At 40.2% G+C, this 5,768-nt stretch overlaps 1 non-coding gene across 1 annotated transcript; it reads left to right on the top strand.

Annotated features, from left to right (window-relative positions):
• Positions 1–3,849: 3,849 nt before the first annotated feature.
• Positions 3,850–3,957, top strand: LOC148550674 (small nucleolar RNA R71). Its single transcript, XR_015893842.1, has one exon. It is a non-coding gene; the product is annotated as a small nucleolar RNA R71 (small nucleolar RNA).
• Positions 3,958–5,768: the final 1,811 nt, after the last annotated feature.

The raw sequence follows: 5,768 nt of genomic DNA, 5'->3' as shown, positions 1-5,768 counted from the left end.
AAGACATTTCTTCATTTAAGAAAGGTGAAGGATTCATAGGACATTCATAGCTTTAAGGCATAGACACTTAGACACTAGTGATCATGTAATAAGACACAAACATAAATAAAACATAAAGCATAGGGAACGAAAAAACAGAAAAATAAGAACAAGAAAATTAAAGAACGGGTCCACCTTAGTGATGGCGGCTTGTTCTTCCTCTTGAAGATCTTATGGAGTGCTTGAGCTCCTCAATGTCTCTTCCTTGCCTTTGTTGCTCCTCCCTCATGGCTCTTTGGTCTTCTCTAATTTCATAGAGGAGGATGGAATGCTCTTGGTGCTCCACCCTTAGTTGTCCCATATTGGAACTTAATTCTCCTAGGGAGGTGTTGATTTGCTCCCAATAGTTTTGTGGAGGAAAGTGCATCCCTTGAGGTATCTCAAGGATTTCATGATGAGGAATTTCCTCATGCTCTTGTTGAGGTCCATGAGTGGGCTCTCTTGTTTACTCCATCATTTTCTTAGTGATGGGCTTGTCCTCATCAATGAGGGTGTCTTCCTTTATGTCAATTCCAGCTGAATTGCAGAGGTGACAAATGAGATGAGGGAAGGCTAACCTTGCTAAAGTAGAGGACTTATCCGCTACCTTGTAGAGTTCTAGGGATATAACCTCATGAACTTCTACTTCCTCTCCAATCATGATGCTATGGATCATGATAGCCCGGTCTATAGTAACTTCAGACCGGTTGCTAGTAGGAATGATTGAGCGTTGGATGAACTCCAACCATCTCCTAGCCACGGGCTTGAGGTCATGCCTTCTTAGTTGAACCGTCTTTCCTCTTGAATCTCTCTTCCATTGAGCGCCCTCTTCACAAATGTCTATGAGGACTTGGTCCAACCTTTGATTAAAGTTGACCTTTCTAGTGTAGGGGCGTGCATCTCCTTGCATCATTGGTAAGTTGAATGCCAACCTTACATTTTCTGGACTGAAATCTAAGCATTTTCCTCGGACCATTATAAGCCAATTCTTTGGGTCCGGGTTCACACTTTGATCATGGTTTTTGGTGATCCATGCATTGGCATAGAACTCTTAAACCATTAAGATCCCGACTTGTTGAATAAGGTTGGTGAGAATTTCCCAACCTTTTCTTCGGATCTCATGTCGGATCTCCGGATATTCACTCTTTTTGAGCTTAAAGGGGACCTCGGGGATTACCTTCTTCTTGGCCACAACTTCATAGAAGTGGTCTTGATGCACCTTTGAGATGAATCTCTCCATCTCCCATGACTTGGAGGTGGAAGCAATTGCCTTCCCTTTCCGCTTTCTAGAGGTTTCTCCAGCCTTAGGTGCCATTAGTGGTTATGGAAAATAAAAAGCTTTAGCTTTTCCCACACCAAACTTAGAATGGTTGCTCGTCCTCGAGCAAAAGAAGAAAGAAAAGAGTAGAAGAAGAAGAATTAGGGGAGATGGAGGATAGTGAAGGTTTCGGCTAAGGGTGGGTGGGTTTGGGAGGGGAATGGTTTGAATTTGAATGGTGAGGTAGGTGAGGTTTAATGATGGATGGATGTGGGTTGGTGAAGAGATTATGGAGAAGAGGGTAGGATTTGATAGGTGAGGGGTTTTTGGGGAAGAGGTATTGAGGTGATTGGTCAATGGTGGGTGGGAAAGAGTGTTATGGAAAGGTGTGAAGAAGAAAGACATAGTTGAGGTAGATGGGGATCCTGTGGGGTCCACAGATCCTGAGGTGTCAAGGCTTTCTCATCCCTGCACCATGTTGGCATGTAAATGCCCCCTTGCTTGCCAATCCTGGCATTAAACGCTAGGTTGCTTCCCATTTCTGGCGTTTAACGCCAGCTTTTCTTCCCTTTCTGGCGTTAAACGCCTGTTTTCCTCCCTTTTCTGGCGTTAAACGCCAGCTCTGTGCCCCTTTCTTGCGTTAAACGCCAGTCTGGTGCCCATTTCTGGCGTTGAACGCCTAGAATGGTGCCAGACTGGGCGTTTAACGCCCATTCTGCTACCCTTACTGGCGTTTAAACGCTAGTAAGCTTCTCCTCCAGGGTGTGCTGTTTTTAATGCTGTTTTTCATTTTATTTTTGCTTTTTCAGTTGTTTTTGTGACTCCACATGATCATCAACCTAGAGAAAATATAAAATGACAATAGAAAATAGATATAATAAAATTGGGTTGCCTCCCAACAAGCGCTTCTTTAATGTCAATAGCTTGACAGTAAGCTCTCATGGAGCCTCACAGATGTTCAGAGCATGATGATGGCCTCCCAACACCAAACTTAGAGTTTGAATGTGGGGGCTCTGTTTGACTCTGCATTGAGAGAATCTTTTCATGCTTCCTCTCCATTGTTACAGAGAGAGATCCTTGAGCCTTAAACACAAGGTAGTCCTCATTCACTTGAAGGATCAATTCTCCTCTATCAACATCAATCACAGCTTTTGCTGTGGCTAGGAAGGGTCTGCCAAGGATGATGGATTCATCCATACTCTTCCCAGTGTCTAGGATAATGAAGTCAGCAGGGATGTAGTGGCCTTCAACCTTTACCAGAACATCCTCTACAAATCCATAAGCCTGTTTCCTTGAATTGTCTGCCATCTCTAGTGAGATTCTTGCAGCTTGTACCTCAAGGATCCCTAGCTTCTCCTTTACAGTGAGTGGCATGAGGTTTATACTTGACTCCAGGTCACACAGAGCCTTTTCAAAGGTCATGGTGCCTATGGTATAAGGTATTGAGAACTTTCCAGGATCTTGCTTCTTTTGAGGTAATGTCTGCCTAGTCAAGTCATCCAGTTCTTTGGTGAGCAAGGGGGGGTTCATCCTCCCAAGTCTGATTACCAAATAACTTGGCATTTAGCTTCATGATTGCTCCAAGGTACTTAGCAACTTGCTCTTCAGTAACATCTTCATCCTCTTCAGAGGAAGAATACTCATCAGAGCTCATGAATGGCAGAAGTAGATTCAATGGAATCTCTATGGTCTCTGTATGAGCCTCAGATTCCCATAGTTCCTCATTAGGGAACTCCTTGGAGACCAGTGGACATCCATTGAGGTCTTTCTCAGTGGAAATCACTGCCTTTCCCTTCTCTTTGCATTCAGCCATGTGGGACGTGTTTATGGCCTTGCACTCTCTCTTTGGATTTCCTTCTGTATTGCTTGGGAGAGTACTAGGAGGGAGTTCAGTAACTTTCTTACTCAGCTGACCCACTTGTGCCATTTCTAATGGAGGACCTTATTTCAGTCATGAAACTTTGAGTGGTTTTAGTTAGATCAGAGATTATGGTTGTTAAGTCAGATTGGCTCTGCTTAGGATTCTCTGTCTATTGCTGAGAAGATGATGGAAAAGGTTTGCTATTGCTAAACCTATTTCTTCCACCATTATTGTTGTTGAAGCCTTGTTGAGGCCTCTGTTGGTCCTTCCATGAGAGATTTGGATGATTTCTCCATGAAGGATTATAGGTGTTTCCATAGGGTTCTCCATGTAATTCACCTCTTCCATTGATGGGTTCTCAGGATCATAAGCTTCTTCTTCAGATGAAGCTTCTTTAGTACTGCCTGTTGCTGCTTGCATTCCAGACAGACTTTGAGAAATCATATTGACTTGCTGAGTCAATTTTATTCTGAGCCAATATGGCATTCAGAGTGTCAATTTCAAGAACTCCTTTCTTCTGAGTTGTCCCATTATTCACAGGATTTCTCTCAAAAGTGTACATGAATTGGTTATTTACAACTATTTCAATGAGTTTCTGAGCTTCTGCAGGCGTCTTCTTCAGATGAAGAGATCCCCCAGCAGAGCTGTCCAATGACATCTTGGACAGTTCAGACAGACCATTATAGAAGATACCTATGATGCTCTATTTTGAAAGCATGTCAGAAGGACACCTTCTGATCAGTTGCTTGTATCTTTCCCAAGCTTCATAGAGGGATTCACCTTCCTTCTGTCTAAAGGTTTGGACTTCCACTCTAAGCTTACTCAATTTTTGAGGCGGAAAGAACTTTTCCAAGAAGGCATTCACTAGCTTTTTCTAAGAGTTCAGGCTTTCTTTAGGTTGTGAATCCAACCATGTCCTGGCTCTGTCTCTTACAGCAAAAGGGAAGAGCATAAGTTTGTAGACCTCGGGGTCAACCCCATTGGTCTTAACAGTGTCACAGATTTGCAAGAATTCAGCCAAAAACTGATGAGGATCTTCCAATGGAAGTCCATGAAACTTGCAATTCTGTTGCATCAGAGAAACTAATTGAGGCTTAAGCTCAAAGTTGTTTGCTCCAATGGCAGGAATATAGATGCTTCTCCCATAGAAGTCGGGAGTAGGTGCAGTAAAGTCACCGAGCACCTTCCTTGCATTGTTGGAATTGTTGTTATTTTTGGCTGTCATGTCTTCTTCATGTTTGAAGATTTTTGTTAGGTCCTCTCCAGAGAGTTGTGCTTTAGCTTCTCTTAGCTTTCTCTTCAATGTCTTTTCAGGTTCAGGATCAGCTTCAACAAGAATGCCTTTGTCTTTGCTCCTGCTCATATGAAAGAGAGAAGAAGAGAGTATGGAATCCTCTATGTCACAGTATAGAGATTCCTGGAGGTGTCAGAGGAAAAGAAGAATAGAAGGAGGAGGTAGAGATGAGAAAATTCAAACGTATCAAGAGGGAGAGAGTCCGAATTGCACACTGAGGAGGAGTGTTAGTCCCTTAAATAGAAAAATGTAAGAAGGGGGAAGAATTTTCGAAATTAAATTTAAAAAGATTTTCAAATAATTAAAAGAAATTTTGAAAAATTGGTTGATGATTTTCGAAAATCAAAATTGAGAAATTAGTTAAGTGATTTTGAAAAAGATTTTGAAATTAGCAATAAAAAAGATATGATTGAAAATTATTTTGAAAAAGATGTGATTAAGAAGATATGATTGAAAAGATATGGTTTTAAAAAGATATGATTGAAAGGATATGATTGAAAAACATTTTAAAAAGATTTGATTTTAAAATTAATGACTTGGCTAACAAAAAATTTAAAAGATATGATTCTAAAATTCAAATATTGAGCTTTTCTTAACAAGAAAGTAACAAACTTGAAATTTTTTGAATCAAATCATTAATTGTTAGCAAGGATTTTCGAAAATTATGAGGAAAAAAATTGAAAAAGATTTGATTTTGAAAAGATATGATTTGAAAAAGATTTGATTTTGAAAAATTTTGAAGATTTGAAAAGATTTGAATTGAAAACAAAAATCACCTCCCTTGTGCTGTCTTGGCATTAAACGCCTAGAATGGTATTCATTCTGGCGTTTAACGCACAAAATACTACCCTTTTGGGCGTTTAACGCCCAGCCAGGTACCCTGGCTGGCGTTTAAACGCTAGTTTCCTTCCTCACTGGGCGTTTTGAACGCCCAGCTTTTTCTCTGTAATTCCTCTGCTGTATGTTTTGATTCTTCAATTCTCTGTATTATTGACTTGAAAAGACACAATTTTGAAATTTTTTTTTGAATGTTTAATGATGAGAAACAACAAAATGAAACTAATCATGGAAAAACTAAGATCAAATAAACAATGCATGCAGGACACCAAACTTAGAAGTTTGGTTACTAGAGACAATAACAATTTTGCAAATGCATATGAAAAACCAACAAAGGACACCAAACAGGAGAATTCAAAGATCAGAACAAAGAAAATCATCAAGAACAACTTGAAGATCAACAAGGAACATAATGCATAAGATTTCGAAAAATGCAAGAGGAAGAAAAACATGCAATTGACACCAAACTTAAAATCTAACACTAGACTCAAACAAGAAAC

The sequence above is a fragment of the Arachis ipaensis genome, chromosome B7 (genome assembly GCF_059453495.1).
Source record: "Arachis ipaensis isolate K30076 ecotype BB chromosome B7, ASM5945349v1, whole genome shotgun sequence".
NCBI lineage: Eukaryota > Viridiplantae > Streptophyta > Magnoliopsida > Fabales > Fabaceae > Arachis > Arachis ipaensis.
This window is presented reverse-complemented; position numbering and strand designations above follow the sequence as displayed.